Consider the following 22160-nt stretch of genomic DNA (forward strand, 5'->3'; position numbering starts at 1 on the left):
AGACAGGAATGCAAGTCCTGTTCCATATTCCATTGCAATCTGCAGATGGGAACAGCACTTCTGAGATATTAATACTCTGCGAGATTGATGTGAAGAGGCACAGTGATGGATGGCATCACACAGAATGATCCATCCACCCTTCAAAATTACTCCTTAGAAGTTTTCAGTTGTAACTCAGTTTTGCAACCCTATTTTTGGTGGCTGCAGCCCTCAACAGAGCCTGAAAGCTTCTGCTAGCAGAGCTCTTTGAGATCTAAGTACCAGGTGCACAAATCCTACCTCCTGTGAGAGGGGCATCTCAGGTACAATAGCTTTGGCACAGGTTCACCAGTTCACCATTCAGGGCACAGGAGGATCATTCCTACAGGTCTGTGTCACTTTCCAGGGGGAATTCCCTCCCAGCAGAAGGATATTTTTTGCACTCACTGGAACCTCAGGGAGCCCACAGAATGTGGGTATGGGGATAGCAAGTACGAAAAGTGATGCTTCTGTGTGGCTTGCAGCACACTGACACCCTTCAGCACATGGCTGAGATCAGTAGTTTTGTTTTAATTTTTATGCTATGATTATAAAGATGTTACTGCAACAGTATATATTCCAGAGATCTGTTTTATGCATATATTTAAATAATATTTTGTTTAAATTTAGTGTCTGAGTTATATAAAGCCACAGCTACATAAATCTGTGCCTTCTGAATTATATTAGAGAAGAATGAGACTAGAGTAAGCTATAATATAGACATATTTCTTTAATATATTTAAATAACAGCATAGCAAGTTGATAATTTAAGGTGTACACAAAAATTGCCATTTTTTAACACAGTGATTCTACAGTACCCATTCTGTTCACTTTTTAGAAGGTGCATTTTAACTGGACTCTAACAATTCACATGAACATGTAAAACCCAGAAGAACAAACCACGATGTTTGTCCAAAGGATACATCAGCTAGACTGCAAGAAAGAAATCTCTCTCTTCTGCAAACAGGTACCCACAGTGCCTATGATAAGAAGGAAGGATCTCATCATTCTATTTTATATTCCCTGGTCAGTAGGATGGTGGTTTAAATTTGTGCTTTACCAGAACTGATATTCCAAATTTCCCACTTTCCCATGTCACTGTTTCACTGTTTTTGGGATTCAGCACAATCAGGGGCATCTCGTGGGAACTGATGTCTAGCAGGAGAATTTACTGTCAGCCAGGTAGATAACAAAGCAGACATAAAAATGTATGGGTAAGACAAAGCACCATGTTGGTTCAATATATTAATGTTAGAACAGACTAGACAATCTCATTTACGGCACTTTCTACATTTGCAGTTATGTTACTGGAAATTTGCCCAGATATGGAAAATGAATGATGGCAAATATCTTCTGAGAGATAGCTGGAAAAAATAATGTATTTCTTCTAGTGATGTCATATGTTATGCTTGCTTTTAGTGAGTGATTTATTGGAAAAACTGATTTGTACTATTAAACAAATAATAGGAAATAACTGCAGAGAGTTTACCTGTCATTTTAACTCCTGTCATCACATAAGCCCATTTACCACTTCAAGTAACTTAACTTCAAGTTTTACTTATCCATCCCCCTATATCTTTTACCAAATATAATTATCATGCCAAAAGAGGTAGGGAAGAAAGAAGACAGTATTTCATTTGTATGGTGTGGGTTATTTCTGCAGGGGACCATACCAGCTCCACTGGTTCAAACTCATTGAATTTCCATGAACTTTCCTTGAGTGGGTGGAGGAACAGGACAGTGGATTGTAGTGTGACCTACAAGGGCTAGGCAGGAATTTCAATGCACTACACTTGCAGATTCCTTTGATATCTTACAGAGCCCAAGACCACCTACATTGAGACCTTCTTCCCTCCACTGCTTTTGCTGCTGCAGCTTATTTCTGCTTTCCCAGGTCAAGATCCCAAGACACAACCTGGGGATGGAAGGAAACAGTTAAATCATCAGCTAATCTAAGCTGGGCTGGCTAGAGAAAGAAGCAATAGGAAATAATCCTTTCCTACAGTTTTCAAGATTACTTTACACTGATTTGCAACATGGGCTGTAGCTTTTATTTTTGTGGGTAACTACAGTTCTGAATTAAACTTTTTTATTTACTTTGGAACAGAATTTGCCTTGGAAGAAACTTTATTTTGTTCTGGTCTGTGCAATCACCCAAGGCCCACAGTGTGATCAAAGCAATTCTGTGTTGAATGTGTTTTTTCAAAGTAATTTCTTTCTGCCAGTTCATAGCAAGTGCATCCAGAAATTTAGATAAATTTCACTTTCGAACTCCTTTGAACATATTAAATGTAAGAAATAAACTGCAAGAAAGGAAGTGGTTGAACCAAAGAAACCTTCACTGAATTGCCCAGAAACATAAATAGGCATTAGGGTTTACATGGCAGGATGAGGTCCATACAGTAATAAAATATTTGGCTTTGGTGAAAGAATTCTGGTTGTTCTTAGAACACCTCTGCCAGCCAGTGCAAGGTGTAGGATTACTAATCCTCCTCAGGGTAAGCCATGCGTGGCATTCTTCTCTTTGGTGGTGGCATTCAAGAGAGTCCTGGAGGAGGAAAAAGTAATAGGGGCAATAATGGCAGTGTCTGAATGAAGCCCTGAGAACCAGCCGAGCCCTGCTGCCTGGCTGCCAGCCATCCAAGCATGAAGAACAATCGTACATTTGTCTCACATACCAAGTTACCTAATTTTCAAAACGTTTCCTGATGCAGCCCTTTAATTCTTAAGTATTTCACCACCTGACATTTCTCCCTTAAGCTTTCAAAGAAGTAAGAGAAAACCAGAGCTACAGATAACTGAAAGAAGAAAAACTAAAATGATTTTGTCATTAGTAGTCATAATTTAAGGAAAAAAGTGCAAGAAGACAAGTTCTTTTCAACTTTTTGATGCTGGATAACCCCTCATTGTCCCACCACTTTCTGACAGAATAAATGCTAGGATAAATAATAGAGCAAATCTCAAAAGAAAAATATGTATTGTGTGCCATAAATTATACAAGCAGATGCAGCCATGAACAAGAGAATTAGGAACATAAAACCCCTGCAGTGTACACTGGCTGGTGAAGGGCTGGCAGCTGCCAAGGGACACTGTGACCACCATGCAGTCCAAGCTAAGGTCTTACCCTAAACATCAGCCTGCACCCCTGTTATGCAGGGGTCTGCCACCTTTTCCTTTGCATTCTTCCTCTTAAATAGCTCTTTTTTTTTTTTTTCATATCAGTAGCTGTCTAATGAATGTTTTGGTCATAGCCAGCTTGTGGTGTATTTTACAGATGCCTGAGAAATCTTGCCCTGAAGAATTTTGTATCTTCTGCCCAAACTATCCCTTCAAATATTCCCGTATTAAGCTGAATGAGTTTCCCTAAACTAAGGGGTGGGTAGAATAGGTCAAGGGCCAACTCTTCATGTGTAACCTCACAGAGCACCATCAGTTTCAGCTGAATTCTTGGTTTCATTCCTTTTTATTTATTAGAAAAAGTGTTATATAGCTTTGTGGCACTCTACACAGAAATTACAAATAACCAAGCTGCTCATCAGAGACTCCATTCAACTAAACAGTCTTTTGGCAAAGTCACAACTCTGGGTCCAGACTTGTCAGATTTAAACATTCTTAATAACTTATCTTATTCTTTCGTGACGTCGTTTATTGCAAGACATGAGCAGATATTTTTTATTCAGCACTCATTTTAGCAGGGGGAAAAGAGTTTTGCAATATTGATGCAATTTATTGTTGTATGACCAATTAAGAAAATAAAGACATTTCAAAGAAATTGATGGCATTCATTTCAGATAAGTAAGATGTTTTAAAGAAAACCCACATAAGACTGTGGTAAAGGACAGTTTTCCAACTTCACAAATGACATTAAATGCCATTTTATGACCATCTGAGAGTAATGAGTAAATACTACTTTATGCTGGAAAAGAATACATGTGACTCATGATTTTCAGCTGTTGTAGATGTGAACTTGTGGAAAATGATGCAATTAGAGGCCAGAAGCAGAGCAAATTATCTATTCAGCTCTGCTGAGCAGATCAGAACTGCTGAAGGGCTGGAGAAAAAAATGTCATTTTCTCTTTTGCTCATGTTCTCTGTGGGCTACATTCTGCTTGGAGTTACTTCATATTCAAGCAGTACAGTTAAGGGAGAGTCTTGATATGATTTAGCATTTTATATGTTTTCCATTTGTCTGATGAAGAGTGCTTGCTCTGTCATTCATTCACCATTTCCTTCCATGTGAAATTAGGAAATATGGCATATGAAATCTGAAACCCAGTTTTTTTCCATCTCTGCATGTTTTCCCTTGGAACTCAGAAACTCAAGTTCTGCCAGTGTAGAGGAAGGAGAGGAAATGTAGTAATAAAGTTCCTGGCTTCATCACAAGCCCCTTTCTGACCCGACCAAGGGAAAGTGTGTGGAAAGGGATTGAACTATGCAGGATAAGTATAGATGCATGGCAGATGTATGGTCATGTGAAATCAGAAAGAAAAACCCACAAAATAAGATCTGAGCAGGGACAGTGAGGCTACAAGATGTCATGCTAGAAGTGCACAGGAGGAAGGCCAGGAGAGTGCTGTTCAGTACTCAGGGGTGCAAGGCAGCTAATGGCAGATGAAGTGAGCAATGTACAAGTGACTGAGGACTTTTTTATATCTGTCTTCAGTAAAGCTCTATTTCAACAAACATAGTAAGACAATACTATTGCTGATAAATGTAGTTACACCTTCCTTGCTTCATTCCACTCCCACTTCCTCACTGCTTTCCTTCACCCCTCAGTCACAGTGATCTGTAAGGGTGTGCAGAGATCTGGATGGGGAACTGCTTCAGCTGAAAATTAATCCAACAAATAGGTGGCAGTTACTAAGATCAATTAGTTCTGCAGTTTGATCCATCTCTTAGCTCTACCACAATCAATATTTTATTTTAAATCACCTAGATGTGTTAACTTCATCCTATGATGCTTAAAGGGCAGACTGATTAAGTTTCTGAGTGAAAGGATGTTTAATGTGTCAGAGGATCAGAAGTAGGAAATCATGGGACATGTATTTTAAATTGGGAAAAAAGAGCAGTAGATTATTGATCTGTTGATTAAATTAAATTTCTGCTCCAAAGTTTAGGATTTTTTAGACATACATGTTATGAGTGCTTATGTAATAAAAGGGAGATGGGTAGCATTCAGTTTTCATTGTAAGAACAAAGACTGTCAAACCAGCTTAGTTCTTCCCATGCCTGTATTGTGCTGTGGACAGGGGAAAGGGAGTTGGTGTCATGTAACTCAACTTCCATAAGGCTTTCTGCACACTCATGACACTCTTAGAAGCAAATGAGGAAATGCAGCCTTGCTGACCCCGCTACTCCTGTTCAAACAGGTGTAAGACTGTTGAGGTAACCATACCTAAATAGTGGCACAAAATGGAAGTAGATATGAAATATGATTCTGCACATCTTCCACCTTAGTCCCACTACAATCCACTTTTTCATTAGTGACTGAAAAAGGAAGCGGAAGACATACTCAGTAAATGTGCTGGTTGCAGCTTGGGAGCTCTGCTGTTTTTTTCACATGATGTTCACAAGTAATTGACTGGTGCACCTCAAATAATATCAATTTATTTAAAAAAAAAAGAAATCTCAGTTGCTATGAAGCTGGAATATAAATTGCTATATTTTTCCATTGGTTTTTGTGTGTCCTGAGGAGACCAATTTTTCCCCATTTCAGTCATTGGTAATATATTCTTACCACCACCAAAAGCAGGTGGTGAAGAAAACAGTTTAGTTTACATCAGACCAGAAAATAAAGTTTATATACCAAAAAACAAGTCACTTTGCTGAGTACTCGTGCAGTGCTACTATTCTGGGGAGTAGTGATGGAGAATCAGCCTTTCTTCTCTTAGTCACTGGTGTGTGTCAGGTCAGGTCAACAAGAAGCAACCGCAGTCCACTAGTGCTTGTTATAAAATGAGATAATGACCCTTTCATTCTTGTGTGGATACAAAGCGAAGTCAAAACTTGGCCAAAAAATCACTATCACAGTTGCAACAGTGAAATGCCAAAAGACTGAGCAGGTATTAGGACTGAGGTGTCCTCATTATCCGCTTCCCAATCAGTACAGGGGGTGCCTGGGATTTCATTTTTCTACTCTTTTTCCTTTTTTGGATCCACTCTAATGCTCCTGTGGACAAGCTGATGAAGTGGAAAGGCAATTCATACTGACTGAAGTATTTGTTTTCAGTTAAAAGCCACTATTTGCTGCTTAGCAGGCAAACACAAACACCTATGCAAAGAAGAGCTGTCATGGCATTTGAAGCTCCTGAGTATCTGTAATCAGCACATCTGAAAATATTTTAAAGTGAGTTTAGCCTATTTATGTCTTCATATCACAAAATACTGCTAGGGACAAAATTGGATGTTGGATGTGTTTGTATTACTCCCTTGTATGAAATGAAAAGCATTTATGCATCTCTTTTGTCTGCATTCACACACACCTACACATAAAGGCATTCTGTCCTCCCTTTCCCTTATAAAGAGTGATGATCTAATATGATTTATATCTTAGTGGCACAATCTCCTAAACAGGCACTGAAAATGATCATTAACCTTGAAGGCTAGACTGTCTAATTCCTGTGCTTGCCCTTTGCAGTAATAACAGAAGTTGTTTCTATAAGATAAATTTGGCTTTTGCATTATCTAAGACACACATTTAAAACATTTAAATATATTAATCTTTTTTGTATTTCTGAACCTAAACTACAAAGTTTAAAATTATATCTTCACACTTTAAAAAAACTCAGGTTCTGCTTGGGTATAGTAGTGTGACATTTGAGAAAGCTGTGGCATTTGGATCTGTGTCCAACAGAGGGAGGTGTTCAGAAACACGGCTTTGGTCCAAACTCTTTCTAAGACTAAGGAATTCAACAGAAGGGGAGAGGAGGACAGACTCAGATGCATGAGAGCAATACATGCCTTACTACTGCAATTCAATTCCTTTAGCTGCTCTCTGAGAACTCAGGTTGGAGTCACTGCTGTTTACAGGTTCAGACCTGCTCAGAAGATTTAAGATCAGAGGATTTTTAGATCAGACAGGTGACAATATCACCTCTGTTTTGAAAGGGACCTATGAAAATCTTAAAAAGAAAAAAACACTTATTTCATATCAACCTCTTGATGTAAGATAAACTCAAGCAGAGGTCCAGTCTGGCAGGCACTTCGGGTTCAGTAAAAACCTGAGGTTACTCGGCTGTGCTTTCCTCACAGGCTGTCTCTATGGCAATGGGAAAATATTGTGAGGTATAGGAATGAAGGGAATATGACTCAGAGAGTACAGAAAAAGGAACATTCAGAAACATAACTCCCAATAGGCACAGAGTACACTTCAAAAATACACACAAATCAAAGAGAATCTGCTGCTGCTTTGCCCCGGTGTTTTTACTGGAGAATGCAATTAATAAATAAGGAGCCGTAGTGCTGCTGGTTTTCATTCCCTCAATTATCAGAGGGAAACAGAAGCTGGTGGTGAAGGAACCAGCAGGACTCTGCTCTGCTCCTTTGAGTTGTGCACCGTTCTCCACAGGGCTGCCATGAGGCTGGAAGTGTGTTTATCAGTAAGGGGCAGGTTTGGACAGACTCTGTTAAGTCAGTGTGCTACTTCCAAGTGGAAAGGCTCCTCCTTTCACTTGTGAAACCACAGAGGCCAAAGGAAGCTCCTGTCTCACTGACCTGGGTCCCACTAAAATGGGATTTGGCCCAAATAAAAAGGCAGTGGCCCAAGGCAGGGAGACATCTCTACAGAGCATTGCATGAGCAAGAACTCCCAGGCTAACCCAGACCTGTGCTCTGACTGGCCCAGTACCAGATGGGCTACAGCTTGCCACACAACAGGCATTTATGAAATAGCTTGTCCTTGGAAGAATTTCTTCCCCAGTTTTCCCCTTTAGATACTTAGTCCTAGGAAACACACACACACACACACACACACACACATATATATATATATACACAAACATATATATATATGCATATATATGCATATATACACAAATATATATATATAGATAGATATAGATATATGGATATATAGATATACATGAGACAAACTCAAGTGGATATATTTATATACTTTTTTTTTCCCTGCTTAAAATAATCTTCTGCCTCTTGCAGCTAATGATGATTTCATGGCCTGTATTAGCAGTAGTCATTCTCTGAATAATTTATGATTTTGGCCTCAGTAGCACTCTGACATGGTTAGTCCCACAGGTCAGGTATGCATTGTGCAAAATCCTGTATTTTAATCGAATTTATATACTTAGTTTGATGACTCTTTATCCTTGAACTCCAAGAAGCATCAGATTAACTACTCTCTCTAGCATTCAGTCTTTTCCTACATCAGTCTTAAGCTTCCCTTGCAATTTAACTCAGCTCCTTCAATCATTTCTGCCTTGAAGGAGGTGAGAGCTTCCTCCCTTCTGGGACCTGTGGAATTTTGGGACTGTCCCTAAGCTTCCCCTCCTGACCTGCCAGCTGCTGCTTCTTCATGAGAAATGCAGTGAGCTGATGCAGTCCTGGGCACCCTTTGATCCTGCTCCCCTGAGTTTCACTGGGGAGGTACAGGGGGGTCCTGAGGCATCAACATGATTATACTGTAGTCCTTTACTTTAAAAGTGCTGGCCATCAGTATTGTTGCTCAGCAACAGGAAACTGTGTATCACTGCTGGCTTCATTAAACTTTAAAAATATTTTTCCTTGCCAAGTCAAATGAATAATTGACGATGATTTCACTGTATATTTAGCATGTCCATTCAAATTCCAGTATGGAGTAAAGCAGTTTCATATACCTAGAATTAAAAAGGAATTACTAATACTGGCTGTAAAATAAGATGCATGGCTGAAAAATACTTGCACTTACAAAGCAATCTGTATATTGCTCAAAGCTGTTGTATCAAATAAATGTCCAAACCCTGTAATTATTTCTTTACTGAACATGCTGTGCCTTCTTTTTTTGCAAAGATTATTAAATCTTACTTTATACTTTCTCTCTAGAAAAGACTGCAACGACTAACCTGTTATCTACTTTATTATACTATTTATTTTCTATAATATGCCTATATTTGCTACTATAGGCAATTGAACACATTAAAAAAGCATAAATAGAGAAGAACAGATTTCAACACTGATATTTTCTGGTTGAGTAATAGTGCCTGGGGTTATTCAAAGAGAATGGGTTGTAAAACTTGAGTGTACTTTCTGTCATCTGACTGATGGATTGCTTGTTACTCACCTCTAGCAGTCCAGCTAAAATAAATTGCTGCAAGCCTTATCAGTAGTTTCGTTTCTATTATATGTCAGAAGTCCCAATTTTATCTAATTGGTGACATTAGCAGGGCATTTTTCTGCAAATGCAAAACTTCCTGGTAAATGCAATTGCTACTTTAACCCATGAGAGGTGCAGTTAAATGTGTATCTGTGAACAGAATGGAGAGGACCTAAGCTAGGAGCTTTGGAGATCTCCAAGCTAAATGACTGCCAAAATAAACATGACTGGAGATAGAGGGATTAATCCTGTAATCCTCACTTAAGCAAAACTCCTGCTATCTTCAGTGAGATTCTCACTGGGGAACAGCTGTAAAAATTGGCCTAAATGAAGCAGAAATGAGAAAGGCCAAATTCTGCCTCTGGGTGTGAGCATGTGACTTCAGCAAAACCTGAAGTGTGACACCCTGGATCTGGGATAATCAGCACATAAATTCTCACCAAGCTCTATAGTACCAAGACTTTCCTTGGTATAAGCATGAGGCACATCCATAATCCCACAGGGAAATGTTTCTATCCAAGGTTCACTAAAAAGTGAGAATACAAGTGAGAATACAAGTACAAACTAACATTCAGAAAGAAAGAAAATGTTAATTTTTATTAAAAACTGTCTTACATTTTAACCAATCCTAGGAATGCTTAGAGCATTTCTCTTCACTGAACTCAGAATGATTGCCCCCATTTTCTATCTGGGGTGTAAAAAGAACATGCAAAGTTAAGTGATTTTCCACAGACCACACAGCAAGTGATTAGTATCATGGGGATGAATTAATCTTGGGTGTAAATCCATAAAGATTAATGGAGCTCTAACAGGGATTAATTTGGCCCATCATCTCTAAGGATAGCAAAACCAATTAGATGATGTCATTAATCTTCTGGTTTGCAAAGGACTGTTTCTTAAGCAATACTGAAAGAAAGGCAATAAAACAAGAATGACCAAAGGATCCACTGTAAAAGATTGTTCCTTGGCAGAGGATTCCCAGCAGGAGCCTTAAACAGTGACAGCAGCCTTGATGTGCCCTCAGGCTCCCATCCCAACTGAGATGCTCTGGGGCAATCATTTATTTGAGGATTGGAGAGTCAGCCCAGACTGCAGTCACTGATTAGGTTCATGTCTTTTCTTAGGGCACGACTTCCACACAACTGATTTGGAGTCAAATATATTTATTACAGCCCTGGGAGCCCCAAATCTTTGGAAAATACCAAGTGCTTAATGTCCTATGGAAAGTAGCACTTGAAAGATTCATAGATTTTAAAGCTTCCACTTTTGATCTGAATAAAAACTGTGAACTATTCCATTAGAAAGAAGCCAGTAAGAAGAAATCAATCCAAAATCTGTACAACTGACTTGTTCTGAGATTTGGGGAAAAAAATTCTTCTCATTCACTGGTTGTGACAATACACATTTTCTCATCTTAAATTCTGAAGATGTTTCTGATGCTTGCAAAAGAGTCAAAACTGGCCCACAGCAGAGGAGGATCTTTCTACAATTGGCTTCAGAAATTTTATTTTAAAAAGAAGAGAAGGAGAAATGTTTTTGTAAAGGGGTAATGACCAGCTATAAAAAAAGGCATGCAAAGCAGTGATGAACAGAACAACAAAAACCTCAGCTTCTAGACCATGGTTGGTGGGATTTATGGAAAAAGAACATCTGTGACATTGGCAAGCTCTAGCATGAGGACATTGAATAGGAGATAGTGAATTTATGCCTGAAAGTTGTGTGCGTTACCTAATAGGCCTGGTAAAAATGTTCCACTGGAATGCTGAAAGCAAAACTTGGCAACAGTGAGATCATTAAAACCCTACTGCATAGAAGCCTTCATTCAAAATGTAATAATACATATCAGGTTTTTCATTATTATTGTGAGTAAGAGTATTCAAGCTGTAATAGGGATCTTCCCATCAATAGTTCTGCTCAAGTAAGTGTTTAATGGCAGAGATTTCATAATCTGTGAAATTACTTAAAACTCCTTTCATGGGGATGTTCTCGGATAAAAGAAAACCTCTTTCCTCATTTTATACACTGTAGGAGTTCAAATGAGGTGATGTGCTCAGGCTGATAGTGCAGCTCCACTCCAGAGGGACAATGTTGTGACATTCCCTTGCACCACGGGAGCAGGGCTGGGAGGGACAGGGATTTCCAGCTTCCCCTGGCACCGTGGAACAGGAGCAGGGCTGGGAGGGACAGGGATTTCCAGCTCGCTCCCCACCCTGCTTGCCCCCAGCACCTTTAAGGAATTAAATTACACACTGCTGCATCTATAGATGAACAAAGAACACTGGAAAGAGACACAGCACAAGCACCTAATGAGAATACAAAAGAAACCTGAATTTTGGCAGGGAGACTTGAGTGGGGAAGATGGAGGGGGGATGATAATGTTTGATAATGTTTCTGAGTTAGTGCTGATGATATGATTACACTCAGGAATTGGTACTGCTAAGTACTGGTGCACATAGGCCTAGAAGGTGTGATGTGGAGAATTTAACCAGTCAAAAAGAGTAAATAAATGTACCAGGGAATGTTCCTACATGGTATCATCTACGTTTCAGAAGGGTAATGAAAACAACAGGAAATGTGCTTCAGAAAAAGGTGTCAACTTAGGCCATAACATATATATATATAGATAAAGAATGCCCATTTTAATATCTTCCAGACAGATGGATCTGAAGAACTATTCTGAGAAATGCTTCAACACAAGCCTGTGTTTCCAGAAGACTTTTCAGACTAATAAAATAGTAATATAAAATGAAAATATTTCTGTCTTTTTTTCCTGACAATTATATTGAGTGACTATTAGAGGAAGAAAAAATAAAAAATATTCTTTTCATAAGTAGCCATTATATTTAACATTTTAATTTCTAGGCAGAAAGAAAATTGTGTATGTAGACTGTTGTATTTTGGTAGACTAGCTAACTTAATCCTGATTGCCTTTTATTTTAGGCCAGCTTTTTCATTTGTGATTAGGGAAAATGTGTAATGATCACATCACCACTTATTCAAGCCTTCTAAAGTGCAAATTTGCCTACAGCACAAATACATCTGCAGTGCTATAAGCACAAGACCATGTAAAGCCAGACAGTAAATGTAAAGCAGTGCAAAAGCAGTGGAAAGTGCAGTAAATGTAAACCTGGTCATGCTGTCACCTCTGGTATGGCCAAGCTAGCAGCTGGATACAGATACCTTATCTCATCTTCTGCAGCTAATGTTTGTGGTAGAAGCAATACAGCAACAAACACAGCATCACAGATATTAGCTTTATGCAAATAAACTTATATTAAAACCCTGTTTACTGATCAGGGGAGCAAAATCAATACTTAATGATGCAATGAGCACCACAGTAAAAATACCTGTAAAAATGACAGCTCATCTAGTTCATATACGTTTGCTGCCCGACTTGAAACACGTTCCAGAAATAATTTATGAGGACATGTGCATAGTCATAGTATCTACTGCTTCACAAGTCCAGTTGTATGTCTTAAAGAACTTGGAGAATATCAGAAAAAATGTAGTGATGGCAACTGCTTCTAGGCACTGTGAAGCTGAGTGGAGCCCAGACTTTGTCCTGTAAACAGTGTTAGCTCTTTTCTTATCATCTGATTAGCAAAGCCACTGCTGATTTCACTGGCAAATTAACTCTGGGTGTGTTTTAAGAGCAGAGTTACAGGCACCTTGTAATTAATATATATATGGAAAAGTCGTTTATGTTGTAGTTTGAATATATTTGATACTATTCAGAGGATTACTGGGGTCTTTGTTTCAGACTGTAAGCACAACAATGGAAACACTTATTCCTTGCCTTGCATAGACATTTACTACTGTCTATATGGATTGTGGAGACAAAAATGAAAAATTTGGCTTACATCACCAGAGACATGTCACTTTCACATAACCATCTTACTTCCTTTTTACAGCAAATTAACAACTATATCCTTGCAAAGAAGCAAGGAGCTTCAGCTGCAGTAGAAGCTTGTTCCCTTCAGTGGTACCATCTCAATCACTTGCTACCATCCCACAGTGCCTTGAGAGATGTAAAAACATCATCCCTTAAAATACCCTGGAACACCAGCTGAAGCAGATAGCACAGGCCTGTCCCTGCCAGGCCTCCAGGGAAGGTACCACCTTGAGCCCCATTTTGGAGGGAGCACAGTGCTCAGAAAACAGAAAAGGGAATTTAGGTGCCCCAGCAATTCAAGACAGTCCCCTTGCTTCAGGCACACAGCTGTCGAGGGAGTAAATAGGAAGATGAGACAGACCATGTCTGAAGTACATCCCACAGAGTTAGTGTCCTTAAAGCATGAGCAGCTGGTTAATCTGATTAGAGGAGATGGAAAAACATCTTGAGGATGACATGGCCAGCAGGAGAACATCAGTATGCAATAAAAGCCAGATAAGTGCCTGGGTGCACGCATGGCTCACTGGCAACACCAGAAGATATGCAGGGGGCAACCCAGCAAGACCATTCCCTGCACAGCCTTGTGGAACCTCCAAAAGCCACTGTCCCCACCTCCCATGGGTTCCCTGCATGCTGGGGATTCCCATCCCACACATGCTGGGCAATGTGATCTCCAGCAGTACCATAAAAGTAGTGTTATTTATCCACATCTATCTATCTTATTTCTTTATTTTGAATGAAGGATGGATTCATCGCACTATCTATTATAAACTACTTTTGTTAAAAATGAAAATTATCTGATCTTCTGCAAACCTTGGCATTCAGCTCCCATCTGGATAGTTTCAGATAGCTGTAGAGATCTCAGTGCACTTCTGCCTTTCAATAGCTCCTGGATGTCTGACAGAGCACTACACTTGGCGTGTGCCAGGATAAAATGTCTTGGTGCTTCAGTGGATCTCCTCAATCCTCAGTGTGCCTATTCCACATGATGAAGCATAACATTTTTGTGAAGCTCTCTCTGAGCAAAGCAGCCAGCTCCAAAAGCATCTTTCTGCCTGGGCTGTCTCAGCTGCCCACAGTTAATGAGTCTCATGCCATGCAAGGCAGCAGTGGGGCTGTCAGAAGGACAGGTTTGAGCCTGTTCTCGCTGTGCAGGGCCCAGGTTTGCTCTGTGACACAGATAAAACCCCTCGCTGCTGGGGTGCCCATGGCCAGGCTCGGGCAGCTTTGTGCTGTGAAGGGCAGCAGCAGCACACAGCAGTCACTGACAGCACCTCCAGATCTCACCTGCAGAGCACCAAGCCACTGCATGTCCTGACAGCCACTGCACCCTGGCACAGGAGAGATGGTGTTTCTAGTCTGGGGCAGAAATGCAACACATCCTTCTGTTTTAAATCTGGTTTGGGGGTTTGCTGCCAAATGTAATCTACATAGATTAGTCTCTGCATGAACTCTAGTCTTGGATTTTCTTGTCTAGATCTCAGATGTGGATTACTTATGTTAATGGGTAAAAAGATCTATGAGTCTAGTACTTAGGAAAACTAAATATATTTTAAAATAATTATATTGATAGCTTATCTTGGGTCTTTTTTCCTTACTGACTGAAAGTAGTTATATATAATGTCAAGCTAGTAAGAAACAAATCCTTTCTTATTAAAGTAACTTAAACCATTAATGGCATTATAGCTTGCTTTAGATTGTAGTATTTTTATTTTTTTTCTACTGCCACCTGTCTACATTCCAGTCTGTACTGGAGGAAAAGGAAAGCTATTTTATGTTCTACACTCACACTAAACTAGCCACCATGAACAGGTAATACTTGTAACGAGCATATGATCAGAACAATTCTTCTTGCTGTACTACTCACTGTAGTATTTAAAATCAGACTATACAGAAATGATACAATCTTACAGTAGTGCATCCAGACCCCAGAAACCATCCTTGTACTATCCCTGTCTACTTACTACGTAACAGCAAGCCCCCACCACAATTAAAGAAAATTAATTACTTTGTAAATTAATTTAAAATCCCAGCTGTTATAAAATATAAGGCAATCATCATTTCAACAGCAATGTGGGTTTAAGTAAAGGAGGAAACAAATGACCTGCACAGAACTCTGGTGCTCCACTGTGGTCTGCCTGGGCTGGCTCCTCAGGGATGGATTTCATGTTCCTCAGCGATGCCCCTGGAGCAGCTGGTGGGTTATGTCCCGGACTCAAAGGGCTCTGCATGGGAGGCAGCTGATGCCTTCTCTTCTTTTTATTTATGTGTCTGTTACAATGGCAGCAGACAGCAATGCACAGACACTAAATTAATTAAGCTGGTTTTAAGCCACAGCATTAAGGTGATGTCATAAGAACATGCCTAGGATAGCAAGGTCACTGGAAAGGGAGAGTACATGTCCTGCAGTAAAAGACTGTAGTTTGGAGGGCTTGTGTTGGATGCCTTCTCTGAATTTGTCAAATTTTTTCTCAAACTTGGCACCACCTGGAGAAATACTTTTTCTATCCACTGAAATATGCAACAGCATCTCTGATTTAAATAGGGGAAGAGCTGCTACACCTGCTTCGACTCTGAGCAATACACACTATATGCTCAGAAATGCATAAATTAGATATATTTGGAAACACAGAGAGCTGGGAAAATATTTTGATGCAAGATAACATAGTTCATCTAATTTATGTCAGACTGCCTTTGTGTTTGCATACAAGCATGCTCAGAGAGGCATGTGTTGGGCAACCAGAAATCTGCTCATCTTCCTGCTTCCATTGTCATGGCATTGCATTGCCATTTTGCATTGGTAGTCAGATTATATTGTACAACTGAGACGGAGATTTTTTTGTCTTTGTAAAAATCAAGAACAGCAACAGTTCATTTTGTTTCATTGCAGCTTTACAAAACCCCAAAAACTTTAGGAAGACTTTAACAGAAGAAATAAAACAGATGCTGATACATTGGAAACTTAATGGTGCTGTTGCTTCACTGTGAAATATTTTAACTAGGAAATGTTGAGCATGTGAACAGTAGCCATAATCCTCTCATACAGAAGCCTTTTCTACATCTCCAGGGTAAGTGCAAGCCTGTGTCTTCAGCGTTAATGGGATCAGCTGCAATGAGTAATGCTTTGTGTATGCTAAGGCTGTGATCCTGTCCACGTGGTAAAAAGATGGCAGTGTTGCTTTTTCTAAGCAGTCAGTCCCACACGAGGTGAAGTGAGTCAGAGCATTCGAGATGGATGAGCAGCTCTCAGAAAGGAGCTTTTGTTCCTCATCTCCAGTCTCCAGCAGTCACTGTGAAATTGTCTCTACCATCTACCTATTAGCATCAGCATCACTGGGGCTCTTTGCATGAGACACTCTTGTGCATATAAGCAAAGGTCACTCAAGGAGACTCTTGAATCAAGATTTATTTTGTAGCAAGCTTAATGATGACCCATCACTGCCTCCCATAAGGAAAATCTGGAGGCAGCTAGAGACACAAATGGGGATCAATTTGTCACTGAGAGCTTTACAGTTACAACTATTTATCCTTGTCTGCAGTGCTCATACAAACAAATGAAGAGAAACATTTCTGTTCACTGTGTGAGAGTCTCTTACCCTTTCTTTAGCTGTTACTTGTAATTGCAGCAAGAATAATATCCTGAGGGCTTTGTGGTGATCTGCTGGATTTGAACATCAGCCTCTCAATTTGCAGTCTCTATATCCCCACCACCAGACAAGTACATGCTGTTTTGCTATCCAATAAAAGCTTGGGAAGCAAGCTTAGACCTGCATAGATTTTGCCACCAATTGCATACAAAGAATTGAATGCAAAATCCACTTGGTAATCATGCAAAAGGGGAAGGCAGATGAAACAGCTCTGTCCCCCCTTGATGTCACAGGGCGCATTCCGTCCTGGTTTGTGGGTGACACAGCCGTGCTGCAGGCAGGGAGCTGTGCAGGGCCTGGCAGTGTGTGCCAAAGAGGGGATGGGCTCTCCTAAGTGCTACTTCTTGTAGCATCTCAGCACTTCCGAGTGCTCCAAGGTTATGTACTAGCTGTGCTTCAATGGTGCAGAAAAGCACTTTCCATCCAAAGTGAATAGTCATCAAAGCAATAGAGAAAATTGTTAAGTGCTGTCAGTGGAAACATCTTGGCTGTTTTTATGGATGTGTTAATGGAATGCCTTGCCACAAATCAAAGGGGCTTTGCAGCCCGTTATTTCCAAGTGGTGAACATAACGACAAAACCAAATACTGTGTTACCAGCTGGTTTCCATTATTGGGCTGAATTGTTGGATTAAATCATGATCCTTACAGCTGAAGTCAAAGGATTTTGCCCAGAGCAGTGATTGGGATATCAGAAGATGCAATCTCCCTGATCCCCACAGAGGAGCTGAGGGGAAGCTTGGAAGTGGAGGCTGTCAGCACAAAGGGTGCCTGAGGACTCCCACTCTGGCCACCTGGTGATGATGTATGTTGGGACAGTGCACTACTGCTCCATGCAGACACCTCCCCTCATATCTATCTATATCTATCTATCTATCTATCTATCTATCTATCTATCTATCTATCTATCTATCTACCATCTATGGAGGTCCACAGCACAGCCAGGCCAAAGGCACTCTGAGTCCTGCCCATCTGTACAAGGAAGCCCAGGGTTGCTCTGTATGGATTTTTAGCATCTCCTATCTAGTGCTTCACAGTTTTCTCAATGTAAAAGGCAAAAGTAACACAGACATTGCTGCTAAAAATAGCCACTTATGCCCTGGATGATTCATTTGTTGGTGGAGAGTACCCATAAATGCCTCTATCTAAACATTCTGTTCCCTGTCTCAGTATCTCCCATGCCAGCTTGTATATGTCTCTCCAGTCTTCTTCAGTCTGTGTTCCTATAGGTTACATATTCTTCAGCTAAATATGTTAGTTTGTTATCCATGGCAGCAAGACCCAAGCGTGACTTCCTCCTGCTGCGGGAATTTTATAAATAAATCACTGTCTATTATTGCCCTGGGAGCATACAACATTGTAAAAAAAAAAAAAAAAAAAAAAAAAAAAGAAAAAAAAAGAAAAAAGAAAAAAGAAAACTACAAACAAAGTCAAGGAATTTCCCCTTTCTTAGGTTATATGTTAGAATAATAATAGAAACAGGAGTATGCTGCTAAACTTTCAGTAGCAAACCTCTTTGCATTGCTGTGGTATATGCAAGTAATGAATGATTGCACTGAATGACTTCTAGAAGTACAGCTAAGAAAGGCTTCATATGAGAATGAAAGCTTTATGTGACTTGAGTTCCTAGACCCCAAACATATCCACTTAGGGTGATGACCAGGCTTTAAATCTGAGTGCTGTATATTGTCATGGACTGGGAGGAAATTAAACTGGGCTCTTTGGTGACATCCTTGTAGTTCAAGTGTTGATTTATGAATATGTAACTGAGCTTATTGATAAGCATATTGAACCTGAAATGGGCTGTGTTTGGAGCTGTTGGATTTTTTGCTATCTGTTAAAATATCACTATATTCCTGGAAGTATCCTGTATTTTTTGTATGCAAACTACCCACCACTAACAACACTAGGAAGAATGATGGAACATGATGCTTCTTTAGTTGCCCAATGGTCTTCCTTATGTCTGCTCCACTGTGAAGGGCAGGTAAATCAGAGGTGTTTAGCTGAGAGGGCAGGACAATGAGTTTATTATGTTGACGTTACTGATGTGAACCCCAAGCACAGAGGAGCCAAAACCTGTTTTTCCTCCAGAGCATCCCTGCAGCTGCACATGGCTGAGTCAGGCCTTTCCCTTTCAGGCTGAAACCACCACTCAGCATGCCCATGAACCCCATCTTCAGAGGGAATGAATCTAGGATGCTGGGGTTAATGGTCCTTCCCTTCCCTTCCCTTCCCTTCCCTTCCCTTCCCTTCCCTTCCCTTCCCTTCCCTTCCCTTCCCTTCCCTTCCCTTCCCTTCCCTTCCCTTCCCTTCCCTTCCCTTCCCTTCCCTTCCCTTCCCTTCCCTTCCCTTCCCTTCCCTTCCCTTCCCTTCCCTTCCCTTCCCTTCCCTTCCCTTCCCTTCCCTTCCCTTCCCTTCCCTTCCATGTGCAGATTCACTTGTAACTAATAAAATACATCTGGTTTTAATTTGTGCTGCTAAGGACTGTTTTGTGTGGTATTTAAGTTGCAGTAGAATAACTGGGGAATAATGAATGAATCCTTTGTGCAGTTATACTTGGTTCATAGAACCATAAAATTGTTTGGGTTGGAAGGAATCTTATTTACCAACAAGTTAGTCCCTTCAGTTTAGACAAGCTACAAGATTTTTATGTTTTATGGGGGGTTTTTTGTAACAAAATAGTATTTTCTCGATACATTCACTGCTATTATTTGGCAGTCGCCTCTTTTATTTTTCCCTGTAGGCACAATCTGTCTTTGTCAGGAAACACTGTTATCCCTGGCAAAGGCAGTGATTTCTCCAGGCAATCTGCACATAATACTACATGTCCTTACTGGAGCACAGCTAGAGATACCAGCATATTCATCTTCCAATTTGTAAAAGTTTCCCCAAACATTTTCCCTTCCAACAGCACGTTTATGATTGCACATGCTTATACTATACATATTCTTTTAACAAGGTAACTTTGGAGAAATTGTGATTTATCCTGTTTTCCTTCAAGAGCTGGGCGTGCACAGTTCCACACTTAAAGAGGAAAACTGTTGGCTCCCAGCAGCCAAAAGCAAAGCAAGACTCAAGTGCTGCAGTTCCCTCTTAATGAGTAAGCAGCTGAAAATAATACCTCTTGCATTTTCTTTGGCAACAGGGCTTATAGGAAATATTTATCCTTCTTTTTAAATTTTCTGTAAACCAACTAGTGCAAGATCAGAGGAAACAACTGGAATGCAGACTCTAGTTTGTAGTGCTGTAGCTGGCTCCATCTCCAACAGAGCAGCTTTGAAATGCTGATAAATTAATCCATGAGCTATTCTGCTCTCTTCTGCATAGTAGTGGATTTTGCAGCTAGTGTTTCTCCTTTCATGTAATCAGACCCTATCTTGGTCCCACTCTTAATGCTCCTCACCATCAGCCAAGGCATTAATCTTGAGAATGTGTCCTAAATCAGTTCCTGGAAAGGCAGTGGAAGTAGGCATCAGTGATATTTTTCAGTTCAGCCAGTACATGCCATAAAGATTACATTTGTACAAGGCACAACAAGACAAAGATACACTTGTCAGCTGATGCATTTTTGGATCAAAAAACTTCCAAGAAAAATAAAATAGATGAGATCTTGAGGTTTTAGGAGCACGAGTTCAGCCCAAACAGTAGGTCCAAGCTGAGCTCCCTGAAATCAGTGAAAATATGAGGAATGAGAGAGACCAGCAGGAATATTTCTAGATGGGAATGCAAACCAGCTCCAGACATCCTGCAACTGATAATTTCTGCTTCTAGCAATGACACATAGCACAGTTCAGTGGCCTTTAGGGGTCGTGCTTATCCAGTGATGAGCACTTGGAGTGTATCTCCTGCAAGACGCTCACTGGGATTCATTCCCAAGTGGTGAAGTAGCAGGCTGTCCCACTGGAGGGCATTAGGAGGATAGGGCAGCAACAGCTGGGACAAGAAGCAGTGACCCAAGCAACTCCAATAGAAAATAACAGAATTAGAAAATATCTGTGAGTTGGGTCCTTAAGGTAATTAATAGCTGAAGAATGGCATTTTAAACCAGGGCCATCATTGTCCAAGCCCACAAAATGAACTCTCTGAACTGATCTCTGAACCTTGTGTGACAGTTTTGATGCTTGCAGTAAATGAAAAATCATTTTACTGATTGCTGTTCCACATACCTGGCACATTTACAGTAAGTTCTATTCAAATCAAAAAGATAATGATTGGATGCCTTTTTGTCTAACTGTTAATGAGTAAGTGAACTTCATGGATACTTTTCTTTTCCCCCTTTCCAGAAAAAGTAAAAAACCTCTAACAGCATCAAAAAAGTTGGTCTTTTTTCCCAGGGATGATCACTCACAGGGAGTGCAGGCCAGCACACAGGGCAGAGGAGCATTACCATCTCATGCTGCATGCCAGCCAAGTGGGGCTGACAGGGCCCAGCACTCACGGCATTGCCAGGGAAAGGGTCCAGGTCAGTGGTGGAGGGTCGAGCAGAGGCTCTGCACTGCTTCCTGAGTGCTGCTCCACTCCTTCTGTGCACAACAGCCCAGCCCAGCCAGCCAGGATGCCTCTGCCACAGCACTGAATCCTCTCAGGAGGCTGCAGGAGAAGCACCAGAACTTATCTGCTCATCAGTGTCAAGGCTCAGGCCAGAAGTGTCAGGTTCTCCTGAAAGGTCTGAACCAGCCCTTTAATCAGAGTTCTGACTCAGGTACCCAAACCTTTGCTCCTCCCTGGGATTCTGGACAGTCTGTGGGCTTACTGTGGCTTAGCAGCCTGAGATTTGCTCACAAACCATGAAAGACCTCGGAGGATAAATTCCAGCCATCCTGTGAGATCCATCCTGGTTGGAACAGGCCAGCTGGGCCACCCTTTGCTTTGCCACTGACTGGAGCAAGGTCTAAGTATCTCTTAAAATTGGCCTCTGTCCTTATTCAGGGAGACCTTCCTTTTATTTCAATATTTCATATCTGTGTAAGGGCAGAAAACCCCCAAAACAAAGCCCAAATAAGGATTGAGTTCATTAACTACTAATACTGTTCATTACTGGTATTTGTACAGTAGCATTTGCACGCATGAAACTTCAATACAAATTAAAATATATTCCTCCTTCACATGTTTTATGACCTCATTTATATGCAATGTAGCTTGTCAAGAGATGGCCAACAAAAGACCTGGGAGGATGAGGATTTACTCTGGATAAGCTCATAGCTACAAATTATTTTGAATCATACTAGAATTAAGTAACTTAGTGTCACTAATGCCACTGGCACTGCTACTAGCCTTGACACTGCTGAGACACTTAATCT

General features: G+C 40.5%; 1 protein-coding gene and 1 long non-coding RNA gene across 2 annotated transcripts in view; both read right to left on the reverse strand.

Annotated features, from left to right (window-relative positions):
• Positions 1-22160, reverse strand: part of EML1 (EMAP like 1) — a 121401-nt gene that overhangs the window by 84648 nt on the left and 14593 nt on the right. The window lies entirely within an intron of this gene.
• On the reverse strand, positions 14076-17067 carry LOC135302062 (uncharacterized). The gene is made up of 3 exons (XR_010363752.1): positions 16811-17067; positions 15319-15485; positions 14076-14190 (listed from the first exon to the last, which is right to left on the reverse strand). It is a non-coding gene; the product is annotated as an uncharacterized LOC135302062 (long non-coding RNA).

The sequence above is a fragment of the Passer domesticus genome, chromosome 6 (assembly GCF_036417665.1).
Source record: "Passer domesticus isolate bPasDom1 chromosome 6, bPasDom1.hap1, whole genome shotgun sequence".
NCBI lineage: Eukaryota > Metazoa > Chordata > Aves > Passeriformes > Passeridae > Passer > Passer domesticus.